Source organism: Hemicordylus capensis, chromosome 6, assembly GCF_027244095.1.
Source record: "Hemicordylus capensis ecotype Gifberg chromosome 6, rHemCap1.1.pri, whole genome shotgun sequence".
Classification (NCBI taxonomy): domain Eukaryota; kingdom Metazoa; phylum Chordata; class Lepidosauria; order Squamata; family Cordylidae; genus Hemicordylus; species Hemicordylus capensis.
This window is the reverse complement of record NC_069662.1, coordinates 151,393,656-151,414,798: the sequence shown is the minus strand read 5'-3', so window position 1 is coordinate 151,414,798 and position 21,143 is coordinate 151,393,656. Positions and strand designations below refer to the sequence as shown.

The 21,143-nt window shown below is 46.0% G+C and overlaps 1 long non-coding RNA gene across 1 annotated transcript in view; it reads right to left on the bottom strand.

Annotated features, from left to right (window-relative positions):
• LOC128329528 (uncharacterized) overlaps positions 1 to 21,143 on the bottom strand; it is a 119,583-nt gene that overhangs the window by 20,730 nt on the left and 77,710 nt on the right. The window lies entirely within an intron of this gene.

The following is a 21,143-nucleotide window of genomic DNA, read 5'->3' as shown; positions in this document are numbered from 1 at the left end:
TGGACCAATGGTCTTACTCAGTGCAAGGGCAGATTCCTATGTACCCTCTCTCCTTCCCATGCCACCATTGACAGACCACTGAGGTCTGAGGTAAAAATGTGGTTAATGATAACCAGTGAGGCGAGTCTCACAATCGGTGAGACCCGCCGTAAGGGGGCTTGCGGGGAGAGCGGGCTTAGCCCACTCTCCCCACAGACAATCAAGGCTGCAGCCCTGGACAGCCGAATCAGCTGCCCACATGACTGCTGGTTCCATCACGGAGCCAGTGGGGGCTGAGGGGACCGGGGGCCATGAGGCCCCTGGAAGTTCCAGGATGCTCCATGTGAGCGTGTGGGGCATGCTGAAGAAACCCCCAAGCCCGGGAGGCTGCTTGCAGCCTCCCGGCGGGGGTCTCCTCATGTGTCGCCATGGCAATACACGATTGGAAAACCTGAGCTAAGGGAAGAAGTATTTAAGCAGGTTACCCACTTTAGGGAAATTGGGCTCGCCTGCAAGTCTGGTGGTTCTCACGATACGTGGAAAGTGGGCTAAGTTCCCTTAGCCCGCTTTCCACTGATCGTGAGAATCGCCTCAGTGAATGACCTTTAAGGGGGGAACTCTCCTTAGCCAAACTTTCTTTTCAAACTTTGTAAAGCCTGCAATTCCTTCCTGGAATACCTGTGTTGGGGGAGGGAGGGGGACCTACCCTCCCTCCCAGATTGGACCTATATTGCCACACTACTACTTGATTTCTATTTACATAAAGGTAATGTTCTGCTCTTGAGTCGGTGTCGATTCCTGGTGACCACAGAGCCCTGTGGTTTTCTTTGGTAGAATACAGGAGGGCTTTACTATTGCTTCCTCCGACGCAGTATGAGATGATGCCTTTCAGCATCTTCCTATATTGCTGCTGCCTGATATACATACCTTGCATTATATCCACACTCACCCCACTACCACTCCAAAAATGCCCCGCAGACAATATTCTCTCCCTTCAAATCCCTCCTGAAAAACCACTTTTTCTGTAAATGTCATTGGCTTAATCCTTTGGTCTTTAGTCCCAATTGTGACCATGATTTGAGTATGTGTAACTGCTGCTCCTTTTGATTGCTTATTCAATCAAACTATTGGTTCTTCAAACCAATTAAATCATTAGTTTGATCAATTCAACGATTGATTGAATTCATCAGGTGATGGTAGCCTTAATAACAACCACAGCATATTACCTATTACTCACGGGGGGTTCGTTCCTCAGCTACTACTGTGAGTAACAGAAGTTACTGTGAGTAACAAGTAATGAGGCATTACAGCTATGGGGGAAAGGGGGTTAGGTTCCAGGGTGAAGAGAAACAACCAAAAAATGCCCCCAAACGGCCCCCAAACAGCTCAGAACTTACTGTGGCATGCTCATGGGTCCCCCATGTGCCCAGGAATGCCCCCCCAGAAGAAATTCCTTGGAAAAAACATGAAGAAATGTGGGGGGAGTCCAATTTTTTGGAAGAAATGAGCCACAAAATGACTCCTTGAGACAAAATGGAAGGCGTAAGTGACCTCTGTGGTCACTTCTGGTCCTCTAGGAACTATGGATACATGGCTTTTAATCCTATCATATCCATGGATACTGGAAATGGGTGTCTATTTGACACGCTGCTAATACAAAGAACCGCGAATAGCAGTTCTGTGAATAACAAGATTTTGCTGTATTTAGGAGTGTGCACAGAACCACGGAGGCACGGTCTGGCACTGGGGGGAGTGTGACTTTAAGGGCGGGGGGGTAGTACTTACCCCTCCCGCCGCTTTCCCCCCTCCGGCGCTGCACTGTGGTGCAAAGTTTTTGGGGCGGCAGAGTTCCTCCCTGCCGCCCCTGCCCCCATCGTTGTCTGGAATAAGGTGAAGTGGCCACCACCCATGTGCCCGTCGCGGCGTGCACGCGCCTGCCACGCATGCGCCACATACTTCACACGTTGCGTGTGACATATGCGCCACTGATTAGGGAGCAACTCTGCCGCCCCAAAAACGTTGCACCACAGTGCAGTACCAGAGGGGGAAAAGTGGTGGGAGGGGTAAGTACTACCCCCCCACCCTTAAAGCCACACACACACACACCCCGCCGGACCGCCAGACCAGCTGAATTCTGAACCAGTCCGGAGGCCTCTTACATGGCCCCAGACCGGTTCATGCACACTCCTAGCTGTATTTACCTGGATCCAAGACTAGGGGCTTCCCAAGTTCTATTACGTTAGAAACCAGGGGGTCATCTTAAATTCAGAATCATCTTCCTTTGGGGTAAATATAGGTATAACCTGTATTTAACCTCTGTTTTTAAGGGGCTAGTCAAGGGTATAGCTAGGGGAGAAGGGGCCTGTGTTCACCCCTCTCCTTGTCAGCCCCTCGGAGTGAGGGAGATCATGAAGAAAATAGGTAGGGGTGGTGCTGGGGGGGCCTTCAGGAGCTGGGGGTCCGGGTTCTTTGAACCCATATGCTCAATCATAGCTATGACCCTGGGGCTTGTCTTAAATTCAGAGTCATCTTGTATTGGGATACATACAGTACACACGTTGTGTCCCTCCCTCTCTATCTCTGAGCAATGCTCCACCAGCCATTTAGTGGAGCATTTTCATAGTTACACAAGAGCACACTTTGGCAAGGCTGAAGACTTGTGCAAACACCATTGCATGATAGAGGCCATTGGAAATAATGGTCCTTTCTGGTCTTGTGCAAGAGCATTCTTGTGCAACTGCACAAACACTCCATTACGTGACTGATGGAATGTTGCACAGTATGTCGGCCACTAATCAGATATGTTCACTTTTTCAGGGCAAAAGTCCTCACCTCTGGCATGCAGACCAACATCCTTAATATACAAAGAGAAATCCTGGATGGACATAAATGCATCTCTTCCTTGAAAGAGCATGTCTTCAGTAAGTTTTGAGCATCCTCTGGTGGGAATATATGGTATGGCATTTACTAGAGATCCTTTTATTTTGATTTTTTAAAACATTACACACTAACAAATCCTCTTCCTACAAGAGACATTTAATTTGCCAGGACCATGTGCAACATGAAGAGCACTATGGGAGACAATTTTTGCGCAAAATAAGATGTTGCAAAGAGCAAAAAGGGGTTCAAAGGCAGCATATATTATATATATATATATTCAGAAGGTCTAAAGTATATGCTTCAGTGCAAGGGTGAATCCTTACCCCTAATAGAAGAAATGCCTGGATGGTTTAAGTAATATTGTAAAATGTTTTAATATTGTAAACCGCTTTGGGTGCCTTTGTCAAGGCAGAAAGGCGGTATAAAAATGTAGTAAATAAGTAGCGGGAGAGAGAGCCATTTACCTTTGTAACCCATCCCTACCTCAGTGGGTCTTTGGAATTTGGATATGAAACAGAAATTAAATCAACCAATAAACTAAATCCTATCATTTTATCAGCCATTGGAATCCACTCTATGAGACAGACTGCCTTGAATGTATATTGGGCAGGCTAGAAATGGGCTACAGATACACAAGTGGTACCGTCATGAGACTAGAAACAACACAACCAGAAGAGTATGGCACAGTCAGCCAGGTGGGCAGCCTATTTAGAGGAGAGTCATGTGACTAGCTGACCTACAGGCAGGGGCATAGCTAGGGGAGAGGGGGCAAATGTGCTAAGGCCTGTCTTCACCCCTCTCCCTGGAGGCCCATTGGAGTGAGGGAGATAATGAAGAAAATAGGAAGGAGTAGAGCTGGGGGCCCTCAGGAGTTGGGGGCCTGGGTTCTTTGAACCCACCCGCTCAATTATAGCTACACCCCTGCTTACAGGAGTCTTACATGACCCAGAAACATAGACAACTGACCTACAGAAGCATCACATGGGTAGACATTGGTTATAGGTCAGGAAGTAGTACTCCTGTACAAAAAGGGAGGCAACTATATAGGGCTACTTGAAGGGCCACCACCCAAATGAACCCTTGCGAAGATAAATCCCCAACCTGAACAGTGCCATTCCATGGATACCCTGGACTACATCCAGAACACTGTTCCCTGTAACAGGAATCCCAGATGTTGTTGACTACAACTCCCAGCAGTACCAGCAGCAATGGCCACTGACTAGGAAAGCTGGGAGTTCTATTCAGCATCTTGGTGTCCCTGTAACAGGGAACACTGGTTCAGACCCTGTGGTTTGCATAGCCTCCAACTCTTCTCTTGGCCTAGGAGAAGCCCTCCTGCAGGCCTGTGTTAAGACCCCTGCCATGGATGTGTTTGGTAAATCCTATGGTACCAACACCAGTGTGGAGCCTCAGTCACTAGTCAAGGTTCCACAGCTACATTTATGCAATGAAAAAGGTGTCGGGAAATCTGATCATGGATCTCCCATGCCAAATGTCTTCTGACCCTTAGTCCTTAACCAGCATTCACTATAGCTAAACTTTCCTTTCTTATTCATAGACTTTCCCCATTACCAGCATGATCCAATAATGTGTTTACTTTGAAACAAGTTCATCTGTGTTCAGTGGGGCTTCATCCCAATCAAGAGCATATATTGTTGAATAGCAAACATTATTTCGACATGTTACAAATGAAAACGACAGATTGTTTAGCACTATTTTTACCATCTTATTTATCCATATCTATCTGACTGGGCTTGCTGAGACAGAAATAAAAACCGCCCACATTTATCACCAATATAGATCAAAATCATAGACTGTTATGATGTTTTATTAATGTGAAAATTACTCATCTGGTTAGCATTTAATGAGCACAGCTCTTACAATTTAAAGTATAACATGTAAGAGGAGATTGGCCTTCATCTCCCTGAGTCACAGAGCATTCTGTAGATAACTTTAATATCTAATTGGCCGAGAAAGAAACTTTACAAACTTGTAAAAAGATGAGAACAGCTAAACTCCAATTAAGAGGTAGTCATTGGCTATTTAGCAAAAGTTTTGTATTAAAAACACTCTGCAATCCACGTTCTCCCAAATAAAAATGATTGAGCTACTTCTAACTCATTTCAGACTGGATCATAACATAAAATGAGCTACTTCTAAAAAATCTGGGAAACAGAGAGAGAAAGAAACCATGATGGCCCTGGGAAATGCATTTCAGCAATAGCCCCATGTGCTTTGGAACATGTAGCTGTGCCCTGAGTGTCTGAAAAACATTAATTAAAACTAGTCTTTGCAGTCTATTACAGTTTATTAGCTTTGAGAAAAGTTGATCAGTTCACCATGTGAATGGCACAGACTTGACCATTCTTAAGTATCACCATTCTGCCAGCCATGGTTGATTAAAAAAATAATAATAATCAGATCCTGGTGTGCACATTACACTTCTCATGTGAAAAGCAGCTGTCCTTTTGGGCGAGGGTTAGTAGTACACAGTGCAAATATAAAAGAGGAAGCAAAGACACATGAATGGTGGCAGCTTGGACTGTCTTGTAATATCTGCTTAAATCCTTATTGTGTGTTGTGTGTTGAATTCATTCTTTCATTCATTCATTCGATTTCTATACCGCCCTTCCAAAAATGGCTCAGGGCAGTTTACACAGAGAAATAATAAATAAATAAGATGGATCCCTGTCCCCAAAGGGCTCACAATCTAAAAAGAAACATAACATAGACACCAGCAACAGTCACAGGAGGTACAGTGCTGGAGGTGGATAGGGCCAGTTACTCTCCCCCTGCTCAGTAAAGAGAATCACCACGTTAAAAGGTGCCTCTTTGCCAAGTCAGCAGGGGTTATGAATGGCTTTCAAGGAAGCAGGCAGATGGCTGACACCTACTGAAAATTTACTACTACTACTACTGCTACTAAAGGTACAGTGTGCCATCAAGTCAGTGTCGACTCCTGGTGATCACAGAGCCCTGTGGTTGTCTTTGGTAGAATACAGGAGGAGTTTACCATTGCCAACTCCCGCACAGTATGAGATGATGCCTTTCAGCATCTTCCTGTATCGCTGCTGCCCGATATAGGTGTTCCCCATAGTCTGGGAAACATACCAGTGGGGATTCAAACTGGCAACCTCTGGCTTGGTAGTCAAGCCATTTCCCCGCTGTGCCATTAGGTGGCTACTACTACTACTACTACTACTACTACTACTACTAATATTTATATACCACCTTTCAACAAAAGTTCCCAAAGTGGTATAGAAAGACAGACAGACAGATAGATAGATAGATAGATAGATATGGCTCTCTGTCCCCAAAGAGCTCACAATCTAAAAAGAAACATTAGATAGACACAAGCAACAGCCACTGGAGAGATGCTGGGCTGGGGTTAGATTGGGCCAGTTGCTCTCCCCCTGCTCAATAAAGAGAATAACCACTTTTAAAAGGGGCTTCTTTGCTCAGTTAGCAGGGGGTTTAAGCATGACCAAATCAGAGTGATATCATTGCAGTACTCCAATCCTAACTAGGACAACTGGGAAACATGTCCATCATTTCTAGAGAGGGGATTGTAGATTAAACCTTAAGCTTTGGGAGATGCCAGTTACATGGTCCTTTGTCCAAGAGGTTCATGAAAACTGGGGCTTTTCCAGACAGCAGTAAAGTGTGGGATTTTGAAAACTTATGCACAATTTCCAAACACCATCTTACTCACAGTCCATATGTTCGCATAGGTTTCTGTGCTGCTTCCTCAAGCATTCTTACTCTCTGGCCACATGCCAAGCAGGGATCTTGCGTAATTTGTGCAGTGCCATCTGCTGGCCAGCTCTTGCATTCTGAGAAGAACCCGCTTGTCACTACTTTTGTGGCAATTGGGAAAACGGACAGGTTCTCTCAGAATGCAAGACCTGACCAGCAGATGACGCTGTGGAAATCATGCAAGGTCCCTGCTTGGCATATGGCCAGTTAGTAAGATCAGTCTAGGAAGGAGCCCAATATGTGGGTTCATGCAAGTATGTGGACCTTGAGTAAGAAAGATTTTGGAGCTTTTGTGAAAGCTATCAAAATCCCACAGGTTTTTGCTGTCTGGAAAAGTGTCTAGTGTGTTCCATCTTGTGACTCTAGGCAGAGCTCAGCAAGGGCCATATTGTGAAAGTAAGAAGTGTGGTTTTCAATATGCATTGGGAAGGAACAATGATACCACGGTGGCTAATGTGCCTATCTGTGGGATGGCGCTGATAACATGCTGGTTTTGTTTGGGTTGGGGATTTTTTATTTTGCAAGGGTTAATTTTCTTGCTAAGCAGCTAGGCTTGTTCATAAATGCTAGTTAAAACCTGAGGCATCACAATGAGATTTTCTGTTTTCAGAAAGCAGATTAGATCGCTCTCTTTTTGTTAAATCTTTCTCAAAAATCTGATTTAAATTAATGCTGCTTTCTCCCCCTCCTTTCTGTTTTGCAAATGTCTTAAGGAGCCAAAGAAGAAAGCGTGTCATGTGACAATCTTATCCTTGTGTGGTTTTATCAGCTGAGATGAGCCAGACCTCCTACTCTTTGTCTTTTGAGTCTGTCTAGTGAACAGGAGAAAGCGAGGAGAAGGGAAATCAGTCACCTCTCCAGGAAGCAGATTGGAATCATGGTCATGATTCTGAAAAAAGAATCATGTCTATCCAGCTGTGTCCAGTTTTTAAGAGTTTAAGGCATCAATAGCCCTATTCAGACATGTTGTATGAGTGTGTGTATGTATGTACACTTGTACAAGTTTTTGTGTGAATGACTATACCTGCAGTGTTCATTTAAAAAGTGAACCTGAATACAGGCCCCCTGAAATGCAGGATACAGATAGGACGTGTACTGCTGTGCCTGTGTTCAACATAAGGTCTGGATAACTGTACCTGTATACAGATCTGTACCTGTGTACAGATCCATACCTATGTACACTGCTACACTCATTGTACAAATGTTGAATGTAATGTGTGAATAGGGCTACTCTTTCCAGCCCTGGGGGTTTCCCTGTGGCCCTAAGAGTAAAATGTGTTCCCAAATAGTGGATAATGTAAGCCATGTCTACTATTTAAAGTAGGTTGTTACTTAAGGCAAACTTATGTCTGATTCAACCACTTTGATTGATTGATTGATCCTTCACCCCATGAGTTGTTATCCCTCAAGGCTTCTCCTTCTTCACAGCTTCACAGCTGGCGGGAAGAGAGTTGTTACCCTCACACCCTGACTCACCATCTTATCCTAGAGCCACTATTCCAAGTAACCAGCATCGATCTGACCCCATCTGGGATTGAACCCGATTCTTGCTAGGCTGTTTCAGCTTGTTTAAGAAAGAAAGGTTGCTTCTCCTGTTCTTCAATGGGCCAGTCTTTCAGCTTCCTCCACTGGCCATCAGGAATATAAGAAGCTGCCTTAAACCACGGCAGACTTTGGTCCACCTAGCTCAGTATTGTCTCCAGTGACTGGCAGCGACTCTCCAAGGGTTGAGGCAAGAGTCTTTCCCATCCCTACTTGGAGATGTCAGGGACTGAACCTGGGACCTTCTGCATGCAAAGCAGATGCTCCACCTCTGAGCTATGACCCCATCCACCATGGCTTTTCATAATTAGGATGACCAGCCTTAGGAACATAGGGAGCTATTGTTTACTGCGGGCCTGCTCAGCTTAGCCCCTCCAGTTGTTTTTGGACTACAATTCCCATAATCCCCAGCCATAGTGGCCAATCATCAGGGAGTATGGGAGTTGTAGGCCAACATCTGCAGGAGGGCTGACGTTGAGCAGTCCTGGTCTAGTGAGTCATAGGAAGCCACCTTATACTGAGTTGGTCCATCTAGCTGAGTATTCTCTACACAGACTGGCAGCGGCTTCTCTAAGGTCGCAGCAGGAATCTCTCACAACCCTATCTGGAGATGCCAGGAAGGGAACTTGGGACCTTCTGCATGCAAGCATGCAGAGACTCTTCCCAGAAGCATCCCCATCCCCTAAGGGGAATACCTTACAGTGCTCACACATGTAGCCTCCCATTCAAATGCAAAACCCTGCTTAGCAAAGGAGACAGTTCAGGCTTGCTGCCACAAGACCAGTTCTTCTCCATTGGCTCATCTAGCCCAGCACTGTCTGCTCTGACTGGCATTGGCTCTTCAGGGCTTCAGGCAGAAGTCTTTGCTAGCCCTGGATGCTCTACAACATCAGCCTGCCTTATATGCTGCAGTGGGAGTACATCTCCCATCGTCACAACTGGGGCCATTTTCTTATCATCATCATCATTCCCCCAACAGCCAGCTTGTATTGCTCACTCATTAGTTTCGCACCCTGGCCCCCATAGGTGATGAGCCAGTAGGTTTCCATAAGCCATCTTCTCTTTATGTGCTACCCATGGGAGTCTGGGGTTCAGTGCAGACTCACAGATCTATTACTATTGTTCAAGAGGGGCAAAATTGCTTTAACAAAGCAGGTTTGGCATTCAGTGGGGCAGACACTTTTCACGACACACAGCCATTGCTGGCATGTTGGGGCCCTCCTATTCATCCCTTTTGGAAATATATTCAAATTAGAACATGAAATAAAGGACAGAAATGCAAAAGAAATGCTAACGAAATGCTACTGTTCCATTGGAACTTGTTTTTGAAGTTGCACTGTGTCATATCCCGATGAGCATATCAAAGCTGTTTTTAAAGGAGACGATCATAAATTGTCTTATCCAAAACCATCAAACAGATGAAAGGCAGGGAACATCTCATCCTGCAGATGGCTGCCCTGTTCGGGAAGCAACAAGAAAGGAGGAAAAAGCGGGGGAAAGAAATATTCTTCCACTTTCAAACTCTTGTCTTAATTATTTGGTACATTTCTTATTAAAACAGGAAATGAAGAAAATGCATTCTTTTCATGAAATATTCAGAGTCCTTTTGAATCGTTTAACACGAAGGGCTCGTTCAAATAAAATGACTGCAGATGGGGAAATTGACAATCTGTTTGTGCAAAAAGTCTCCAGAGAGAAATCTGAACTCCTAATTGCATGATTGCCAAATGGTAGCTTTCTTGCTAGTGGTTAGTTTATCAACAGGTGTGCTTTGGATGTACTTCACAAGTACCTATATTGTTAACTACGGAGGACTGCAACAGGAACAGCAAGATGCACACAGAGACAACCAGGTAGAGACAGTGCTTTAAAACACAAATGTATATATGTTGGCCGACATCCTAGCACTGCACTTGTGCAAGGCATTAGGGATGTGCAAACAGATTCGACCCTAAACCAGTTCAACATCGAACTGGTTCGGTTTGATGGTTCGGGTTCGCAAATTTTTTAAAGTGAAAAAATGGTTTTTAACCTTTCCCCCCTTCGGGGGAGTTCCTTGGGGTTCCGGGGGGTCCACAGAGGTTCCCCCTCCCCCCTACCGGCCTCCGTTCTCACCCCTTCTGGCCGTTTTGGCCAGTTTTTTTTGCTCGTTCGGGCCTCCGTAATTTGGCATGGTGCCTAAAATGGTGGCCGCCACACATGCGCAAATGGCCTCTGCAAGGCCAAGTACAAGGCAAAGCAACAGTGACAGTGACACAAATTTAATGTGTCGTATCCCCCACCTCCAGAGGTGCCCCTCCTCACAAATCCCCTCACACTTTAAACCAGGCCTGCTCAACTTAGGCCCCCCCCACCTGTTTTTGGACTACAACTCCCATAATTTCTAGCCACAGTGGCCAATAGCCATGGATTATGGGAGTTGTAGGCCAACATCTGCAGGAGGGCTGAAGCTGAGCAGCCCTGCTTTAAACACTGATTCGGCTGCTCTGGGTCTGTTCTATGAATACAAATACGATGAATATTTATATACTGCTTTTCAACAAAAAAATTCCCATAGCTGTTTATATATAAGTAAGTAAGTAAGTACATAAAATAGCTTCCTGTCTCCAAAGGACTCACAATCTTAAAAAGAAACATAAGATAGACACCAGCAACGGACACTGGAGGATAGACACCAACAACTGCTCAACTGCTCCTCCACCTTTCCTTTCCTCCTCCCTGCCCCCACTGCCTTCTCCTAGGCATTGCATGCTTGGCTACAATATACACCCAGAGCCATAGCTTCATCCATGCACTGAGATGCTCACAGAACACAAGCACAACCCTGAAGGATCCAACCGACCATGTATCTAATTCATATTCTGTTTCTATACTAGCCCTGATGTCAGCAGAAAACCCATTAGCAAGGCAAGAAGGACATACAAAAGCCTTCAGTTGTACATCTCCTCAGGACTTGGTACTCAGAATTATGCTGCCCCTAAAACTTCAGCTGCTGCTTCCATGCTAATAGCCCAGACAGCTAGACCAATCCTCCATGAAGCCGATTAATAGGGATGTGTGAAACGTTTTGGGTACAGAACGATCTGTACCCGAATCTGCCTGTTTGGGGCGATTTGTGCACAAAACAAATAGCCCATTTGCAAGTCTCGAAAGATTCGGCTCCAAAAAAAACCCTTGGACCCCGCTGGTCCAGTCCGGTCCGGGGAGGTTCAACATTGGTTTTTTTAAGAGAAATTTTTGTTGCCTTTTCCTCCTTTGGGGGACGTGCTTGAGGCAGTGGAGGGGGGGGGTCCATGGAGGTTCCCCTGTTCTCTGTTGTTTTGCACCCTTCCTTACTTAACCCGCTTTTATGGCCAGATGCCACAGATGTAGCTGTGTCTGTTGCTTGTGGATGAAAAATGCTTGGGGGAGGGAGGGCAGGGCACATTTGATGCTATTGTTGGCCCTATTCTGCTGCATCTGTGATAGCACACTTGCTTGCTTGCTTGTTTCTGGCTGCTGCTGTTACCCTGCATTGGGAGGGGGTGTGTGGGGCAGTGCATTTCATTGTTGTTGTTTCACACTGTTGTGGGTAGATCAATTGCATTTCGGGGGGGATGGTGGAACACAGTGGATGTGGTGCGTGACACAGTGGATGTGCGTGACCTTTGGAAACCTTGTTCTTTGCAGAGCTCTGCTGTTCTCAATGTGTGCTGCATCCACCCTATGGGACAATGGGGACAGACAGTGCCCATTTCTGCCTGTAGGTGCCTCCTAGGAGTGCCACAGTGGGTCAGGTGGTAGTGCCCCAATGAGTGCCTGCTACCATCCAGGTTTCAGAGTGATTGGGCAAAGGGGTGTTAAATAATTTCTGAAGTTTGCATGTCTTTGGGGCAGATTCGGGGCAGAAAAGGGGCTTTGGGGGCAGAAGAGTGGGTTGGGTGGTAGTGCCCCAATGGGTTCCTGCTACCATCCAGATTCCAAAGGAATTGGGCAAAGGGATGTTTTTTAAAGAATTTCTGAACTTTGTGCGTCTTTACGTTTTTTTTCCTCATAGGGAATAATGGGAATTTCAGCAGCCCCATAACTCCACTTAGGGGGCACAGGGGTGGCCCAGACTGAGTGGTAGTGTAGTGCACATAGGGTGCCAACCATCCCCATACCCACAAGCCCATGGGGTAATGGGTTTTGTTGTTTCTGAGGTATTCTGAGTGTAGATTCTCTGGTAGCAAATGAGAGTGGATTCATTGTTTGTCAAAGGATGCATTTGTGCCCTTAACCTCAGCTAAGAGCCGGGCTTCAGAGCTGCATTGGGCACCATGGCACCACTGGGATCCATCCAGATCCCAGCAGTTCTCACGGGCTTGGCTGCTTGTGAGAACAGCCTCATTATGTTGTACCAGTGTGAGGATGTCTGTGCACTTGTACATGTGTGTGTGACTGCCTGTACTGTTACCAGCTATGCTTATTCCGTCCAGCTCCCAGGAGCCTCCCTGTTTGCAGATGCATCTCCAGGCTTGGCGATTTCACTTTGGATATGCTCAAGAGCTGCACCACAACATGAGCTCTCAGTTTATGGTACACATGACAGGTTACTTCACTTGGCACTGGGCTAGTCACCCCTAGATTCGGCTGCAAACAAAGCAAGTTGGAATGGGAATCAGATGCACTCCTCTCACATGTGGAAGTCCCAGCTAAGTAGACTCCAGAGTTAGCTATAAAAACATAAGAACAGCCCTGCTGGATCAGGCCCAAGGCCCATCTAGTCCAGCATCCTGTTTCACACAGTGACCCACCAGATGCCTCTGGGGAGCCCACAGGCAAGAGGTATGTGCATGCCCTCTCTCCTGCTGTTGCTCGCCTGCAACTGGTATTGAAAGGCATCATGCCTCTCTATAGTGAGTTAACTATAGCGAGTTAACTGGTATCCAAGACCACTCTGAACTGCCTCTACTCCCCTCATCATCACAGCAAGAGATAACGACACGCTAACGAGCCGATTATGCCAAGCATGAAGAAAAGTAGATAAGGTAGTGAAGTAATGGTCTCCTCATCACAAAGATGAGATCTAGAGGTGTATCTATTGAAAGGATTGATAGGATTCCTAGAGAGCCCTTTCAGGCACAGATACTCTTTTGTGCACCTGCATACTCTGATTTTCATCACAATCAGCCTTGCATAGAGAAGGCGATCCTCACATTGTTACCCCCAGGAAAGAGTGACCAGCAACAATGCATTCCATGTAGGTCCACCCTAGCACTTCTAATCAGACAAGTAGGGCAGTAGGAATTTGCCCCCAAGGCATGTTTTGGGATAGAAGTATCCCCACTTCCGTGAACCAGTGTGCTCCCTTGTGCCTCTCACTTGGGACTCCATCGGATGCTCATTGTAACCTTAGCGTTCCCTTGGGTATGTCTCTCGGGACTCCATCCTGTGCTCTCCCATGCCTTTCACTGGAGACTCCAACAAGGATCCCAGCAAGCAAACTTCATGCCCTCCTGCACCCCCCAAAGAGTTTGCAATTACTGAATTCTTGGGTGATTTACTGTTCACAGGCCATGTCAGGCTGCGTTCAGTTATTTGTGCCATTTTTTGGATCGGTCCTTCTGCCGATCCATCCAACTTGCCTAGCTGGCCCCCCACGGAGGTCCCCTTCTCGTGGGCACCTCTCCCTCTACTAATCCCTGCAACCCTCCTGATTGGATCACGCTGTCTTGGAGGACTTTCTGCAGCCCTCCCCGGAGTCCTAAGGTCCCGTCATCTAGATCAGGTGACGGTGAACGCTTGCCCCACTATCTCTCTCTTTCTTAAATCCAAGCTACCCTCATCTCTGTCTCAAGCCTCTTTCTCTTGCCCACCTGGGAACTTACACAATTAGACTTTAAGCTAAAACACCTCATTGCACTTGGTTTACTTAGAAATGCATTTTTATTAGACTAAAATGCCTCATAGTAGTAGATTTATCTAGAAACATTTTTTTGCTTTAATTACACAGTTACATAGCAACATAGGAAGCTGCCATATACCAAGTCAGACCTTTGGTCTCTCTAGCTCAGTACTGTTTACACAGACTGGCAGCAGCTTCTCCTAGGCTGCAGGCAGGAATCTCTCTCAGCCCTATCTTGGAGATGCCAGAGAGGGCACTAGGAACCTAGATACTCCTCCCAGAGTATTCAGATTTCTGTATCCCCCCTCCCTCAAATAAATTCTTATTTTAATTTTGAAACAATTGCCTTGTCTCAATCCAGTCATTTCTTGAGTCCAAACATTTGTACAAATTAAAACTGGTGGAGCTGACCCCCTTTAAGAGCTAATTCCCCCACAAAGCCCGAACATTGGGGTGCTGACCAAACACCCCTGGGAAGTTCCATTAACAGTACCTGTGTTCACTTCCAAAGCGAACATGGATACAGACCCCTCAAATGCACGGTACAGATAGGAAGTGTACTAAGGTACCTACTCCTGGGATTTATTGTCTCTGCTCTTGCCAAGGATGTATTGCATGTATATCTGTGTATAGACTTGGGGTAGCGTTTAGAATGTTTGTGTCAATCATCAGTTCTATAAGACTGATTGGTCAGTTTGTATTTCTTACTGGACACTTGAGACTTATTCTTCTGTTTGGATGATTTTTCACACTTGGTAGGACTGCTGTTTATGATTTGGTAATAATTAAGTAATAAACCTTAGTAACTTTTTGCAATAAACTTAGCAAGCCTCCGTTTCTTCTCTGTTACACTCCACTAGACCTACTAGATGGACAATAGTCTGATTCAGTATAAGGCAGTTTCCTAGGTTCCTATGAATGTATGAAATCCTCAGTCCATGCAGTGGTTCACCAAACCAAATAATGACTGGCAGTGGCTGTCTGGGATCTTTCCCAGCACCTGTTACTCAATTTCTTTTAACTGGACTCCTTGCATGCAAAGTTTGTGCTCTACCACTGAATTATGTCCCCCTCCCAATACTACTAAGTGAGGTTGTAATCTAATGAACAAAGGCTATCACGATTCCTTCAATATCTTATCTATCACTGGCTACTAGTTATATGCTTCGGAATATGAGAAGCAAGGGAGCAATGGAGGTGTATGTTTTCATCTTCTTCTTGTGACCTTCCCAGAGACACCTGGTTGGCCACTGTCGGAAACAGGATGTTGGACTCAATAGCTGGACTAGCTAAGCCTTTGGACTATTCAACGGAGCTCTTCATGTGGAGCCTTGCCCTTCCACACTGCTACCTCATCCTGATCTAACAGCAGCAGTTATCTTTAAAAGATAATGATAAAGAAAACGATACAAAGGATTCCACTCCAGATCCCTCTCTCTTTATCTGAAGCAGAGCCTTTCTGAGTAACCCTTTCCCTGAGAGCACCATGCTCGGCACGCCAATAATGGCTTTTAAAACACAGCATTTGCTATTGATTTTCACATCATTAAGACGACAATCACTGGAAATGCAGAGCTGCAGGATGTGTTGTTAATATGACAGGAGATAAAGTACCAAGGAATGGGGAAACAAGAAAAATTCCAATTAGCACTTGCTCAAGGCCACTTGAAGAATGCTCCAAACTCAAGGCGGAATCCGACTGCTACAGAAACAGCGGAAGGTTCTTCAGCAATTGCTGCCTCAGAGGCTCCCGTTCCTCCAGAAAACAGAGGACAGGTGTGAAACAGGTGGAGCCAGCGTGGTGTAGTGGTTAGAGTGCTGGACTAGGAACGAGGAGACCCGAGTTCAAATCCCCATTCAACCATGAGACTTGCTGGGTGACTCTGGGCCAGTCACTTCTCTCTCAGCCTAACCTACTTCACAGGGTTGTTGTGAGGAGAAACTTAAGTATGTAGTACATCACTCTGGGCTCCTTGGAGGAAGAGCGGGATATAAAATGTAAATAAATAAATAAAAATAAATAAATGTCTGCCTTTCTTTTGCGTGATTTGGGCGTGAAATGGCTACATTTGACCCTCACCAAGATCTCCACATATATAGTTGCTTAGACCATAGTCTGATTCAGACATTATGCTACACAAGTGTACAGATGTCTGTACACTCGTACACATATTTGTGTGAATGACTGTAGCTGTGTTCATTTTAAAAGTGAAAACTGTACCCCCCCCAAAAAAACCCTACCTACACTAGAGAACCAAATAATTTAAAAAATACTCATTTAATACTTCAAGAAAGAGTCATTACCATAAAATGTAACAAACTGTAATTCTAAAATAGCGTGTAGTAGCTGACCAAGCCAGCTCGCAGGCCGGCTGAGGTGATATACTTGTAAATGGGTATCCAGCTACGATTCTGCTTTACAAATAAAGGGGGATTCCCTAGATTAAGAAGGGTGTCAGCAAAAGGGGAATATTTACCTTTAGTTTCCCACCGGTGGAGCCGCAACCAGCCTGGCCCATCATTTGGGAGGCTGGCGGGGTGTGTGTGTGTGTGTGTGTGTGTGTGTGTGTGCAAGAGCCCCAGCAACTGCCTCCAAGGTCACCTCTGCCAGTGCTGCCTCTGCTGTCCCTGCTGGTGGGAAACTAAAGGTAAATATTTCCCTTCTGCCACCGCCCCTTCTTAGTCTAGGAATCCTCATTCACTTATAAAGGGGAATCCTAGCCGGATTCCCCTTTACAAGTATGCTTGTTTGTTCAATTTCTATACTGCCCTTCCGGAAATGGCTCAGGTCAGTTGACACAGAGAAATAACAAATAAATCAAATAAACAAAATGGGATCCCTGTCCCCAAAGGGCTCACAATCTCAAAAGAAACATAAGACAGACACCAGCAACAGTCACTGGAGGTCCTGTGCTTGGGGTGGATAGGGCCAGTTACTCTCCCCCTGCTCAATAAAGAGAATCACTTTGCCAAGTTAGCAGGGGTATTATTCTTATTATTATTAGCAGGGGTATTACCCCTGAGATGGCCCATGAGCCAGTTCTTTGAACTGCCGGGCGGTGGGGGCAGTCCAGTTCAAACTCAGACCACCCGAACCAAGCCAGCTCGATGTCGAGCCTGGCTCAATGCAAGCCAGATAGCACATCCCTAGCATGTACCATTTGCTCCGCATCTAAATATTCTCATATAGAAAATTTAAAATAAAACCGGAACAGTCAATAATTGTGAAAGTCTTTCATAGTTCTTGTAGAACCCAAACAGTAAACGTCTTTAACAATTCTTATAGAGGCCCGGTGATACAAAGCAAATTTTTCAAGGTACAAGATGACTGTGTGATGCAATCTTTGTGTGTAGAGAAGAAGTTTCCATGTATTGTTCCAGTTTTCAGATACCAATTCTTTTGTAATGAATATGATTTTATTGTAGGCTATCTACGAGTTGAAGTCCCCATGTGTGCCACTGAGGAAGACCCAGAAGGGCCGAAACACATATGGCTGATAAAGGTAAAGTGTGCTGTCGAGTTGGTGTCGACTCCTGGAGCCCCCAGAGCCCTGTGGTTGTCTTTGGTAGAATACAGGAGGGGTTTACCAGTGCCATCTCCTGCACAGTATGAGATGATACCTTTCATTACCTCTCTATATTGCTGCTGCCCAATATAGGTGTTTTCCATAGTCTGGGAAACATACCAGCAGGATTCGAACCGGCCACCTCTGGCTTGCTAGTCAAGTCATTTCCACGCTATGCCATTAGGTGACTTATGGCTGATAGGAACCACCAAATAAAATATCATTTTATTTGTCCTCATTACTCAAAGCCTGTTGACTCAGGGGCATTGCTAGGTATTTAAAAGATCCAGACGCCAGGCCCACAGCCCCCCTTTTGGCAATTAAACTCAATCATACCCCCCAAAAAAATAATGACATTATTTTTTAAAGAAATCTCTAATATTATAATACAACACATATGAATGTGGAAGCAGCAGAGAGCTAGGCCAAATTAGGAGCATCTCCCACTCTCTGTGGCCGTGCCTCCACGGCTGCACTTCCTTTCTGGAAGAGGTCATGGAAGAGGGAGGTGGGTGGGGAGATTTGGGGCTCTGAGCAATGCACTGGGGGCCTGTGCCCCATGGACCACCCGTAGTGATGCCCCAGGCTTACATACTGCACAATGAGCTGCCAAAATAAGTGACAGGCCTACTCACTTTTTTTGAACCCCATTAGACACTGCTGGCGCACACACACACACACACACACACACACACACACACACACACACACCCATGGGAGATAGAGGTGCTAATTATTTAACAACACTTCACTTTGCTAAGTTTCGGGTTGCGTTTGTTCGGGCCTGTTTAAATGTGCTGCCCTCCTCTCTTTTGGAAAGGAGATTTGCTAAGGATCCTTCAACTACGGTTTTCTGCCCTTGTGGCTCCGGCCTCCTGGAAATTGTTATCCATGTTCTCTTATATTGGTCTCTGTATCGTGATGTCAGAGAAGAACTTATTTCCCCCCTGTTTGTTAGATTTCCCGGAAGGTGTGAGCATTTTTATACACAATATTACCTTGCGGATACAGGCTGTGAGGTTACAAAAGTAGTAGCAAATTTTTTTTTTATTTTGCTATGAGATTAAGGTCTCACTTAAGGTCCCAATTTTAGGAGCCATTTTACTGTTTTTAAAGTAATCTATTTCGGTTGCTTGTATACTGTTTTATTGTGTGTTATTATCAGTCACCATTTGTGTTTATTAGCTATATTTGTTATTCTGATTTTTATCTCTTTGTAATAAAATTGACTGACAATTGACTGACAGTCACTGCTGGCACAGTTTTGCGATGGCATGGAGGGTCCGTGGGCGACTGAGGAGTGTGTTCTCACTTGCATTGGGAATGATGAGAGCGGCAGCAGAAGTGTGAGCATGCGCCCCAAGATGTGGCAGCGAGTTTGAAAGGGGCTTGGAAGCAGAGAGCATGCCCTGTTGCTTGCTGAATAGCATGCAAGCCATTGAGATTTGTTCGACAAACCCAAGCAGCAGCCAGGACTCTGACAGCAGGAGAGGAGCCAACCAGGCAGACCAGTGAGGGCTGGTGCCAATGGGGAAAGCATGCCCTCTCTTCCCCCGTCCTGGCAGTCAGGAGAAAAAGGGGACAAGTTGGCAAGATGGGCACTATGTGTTTGGCTTTCCAAAAATGAAGCGATCAAGATGTATGTTCACAAGCATATGCAGTCGTGGTCGCAACATTTTAAGTTCCTCCTCACCACAAACCTGTGAAGTAGGTTAGGCTGAGAGAGAAGTGACTGGCCCAGAGTCACCCAGCAAGTATCATGGCTGAATGGTGATTTGAACTCGGGTCTCCCCAGTCCTAGACCAGCACTCTAACCACTACACCACAGGACAACCCCTTTAGGTCCCTGGGAAGGCAACATATAGCAGGGCTGATGACTTTTTTTTTTTTTGCCCCAGCCCCTTCCCCTTTGGTGAACGTGTGCAGTCCCTAGGCTTACTCATGAGAAGGGCCAGGCAGCAGGATCCTCATTGCCTACAATGCCAGGGGAGATCCCTCCTCTGTGATACCGATGGGTGCTGTTCCTGAGCAGACCACTCTCTTGTCAGAGGGGAAGACCATGGGGATACCTCTTCACAACTCATGAGAAGAACCATCTGTGGGGACATGGGTGTTGGGCACAATCACTAATAATGTGGGAGGACATCCCTTCTCCCACAGACTGCTCTCTCATGAGAGTGCCAGGCCATGGAGACATGAATGTGGACCAGACGGCCGATGCCACCCAGCCTGGTTGCTCAACACAGGGATGTCAGCCACCGGGATGGGTACCCCAGCAACACCTCTCCCTGTCTCAATGACTCCAGTGAAGAAGCAGTCAAAGTGGGCTGTCTGCCAGACTGTCCGCCCATTTGAACATGTCCATCTTTATTTTTGCCCAGAATGGAGACCCCACTTTACTGGGGTCACAGACAACCAGGGTTACCCTCTCCTGAAATTCCCCACGGCAGCCGATCTGCATATGCCACAACCCCGGGCCAAACCCAGGAAATTTGAAAGAGCGTTAAGATCTGTCCCTGGTTTTCCCACAGTCTACCCACCCAGCTATGCCCGGAGACATGAAGCATCAAAACTTCATTTGGGTGCGTCAAAGCCTTCACTGGAGAGGAGGAATTCAATTATCTATCTATCTATCTATCTATTGAAACCTCTTATATACTGCCTCCTCCAAAGACTCTAGGCAGTGAACAACAGAAATACCAACAACAATCATTTTTTAAAAAATTATGAAAGGGTAAACTCCTGGCAAAACAGGTGTGTCTTTAGAAGGACCTTAAAAGCAGACAGGGAGGGTGCTGAATGAATCGGGGGGGGGGTTGTTCCAAAGAAGAGGGGCAGCCATAGAGAAGGCCCACCTAAACAAAACTATCCAAAAGATCTATCATTAACCAGAGAGAACGGGGGGCCCACACAAATGGTGCTTCCTTTTTTGGATAGCTAAACTCATGAATGTGCAATCCGATGGAAGACCAAAGCTTGCTGAGCCCAAGGTCCTCCCCAGTAGACTGGCCCTCTTATGAGAATGCTAGTTGCTTGGCAGCAAGCCATCATGGGGGCAGGAGCGTTGTTTGGTCTTCATGGACTGTTTTGCTGGGGTGAGCCATCTCAAGAGCATCCTTGGTCACAGTGGGCCAGATCCCAGGATCCTTTGCCCTTCCTCATATACACATCCCCTCCTAGGAAATTATTGTGTTCCCTTCCCTTTCCTGGGCAACAGAAAAATGGCGCACCTCAGCATCCCCAGCATCTTGCATGAGACTTCTTTGTTGTGGGGCTCTTATAAGGATGGTGATGCAATAGCTTTCAAATGAAGGGGTTGCGTGGCATTTAAAGGGATTTAAAGGCAGTTTCCTGCCGAGGGCAGGTGAACCATTCTGAAAGTTCATGCTCGGCACACCCCTTTAAGATTGTGACCAATGGCTGCCACCCTGGAGATGTTCTGATGCCCTGCCCACAGTCTGGTGACATGAGTACTATGGTGCTTGTTGAGATTGGGCTTCAGCGGATCAGGAAGAGATAGGGGTTCCCATGCCCTAAAAATTGAGGTTGCCGGG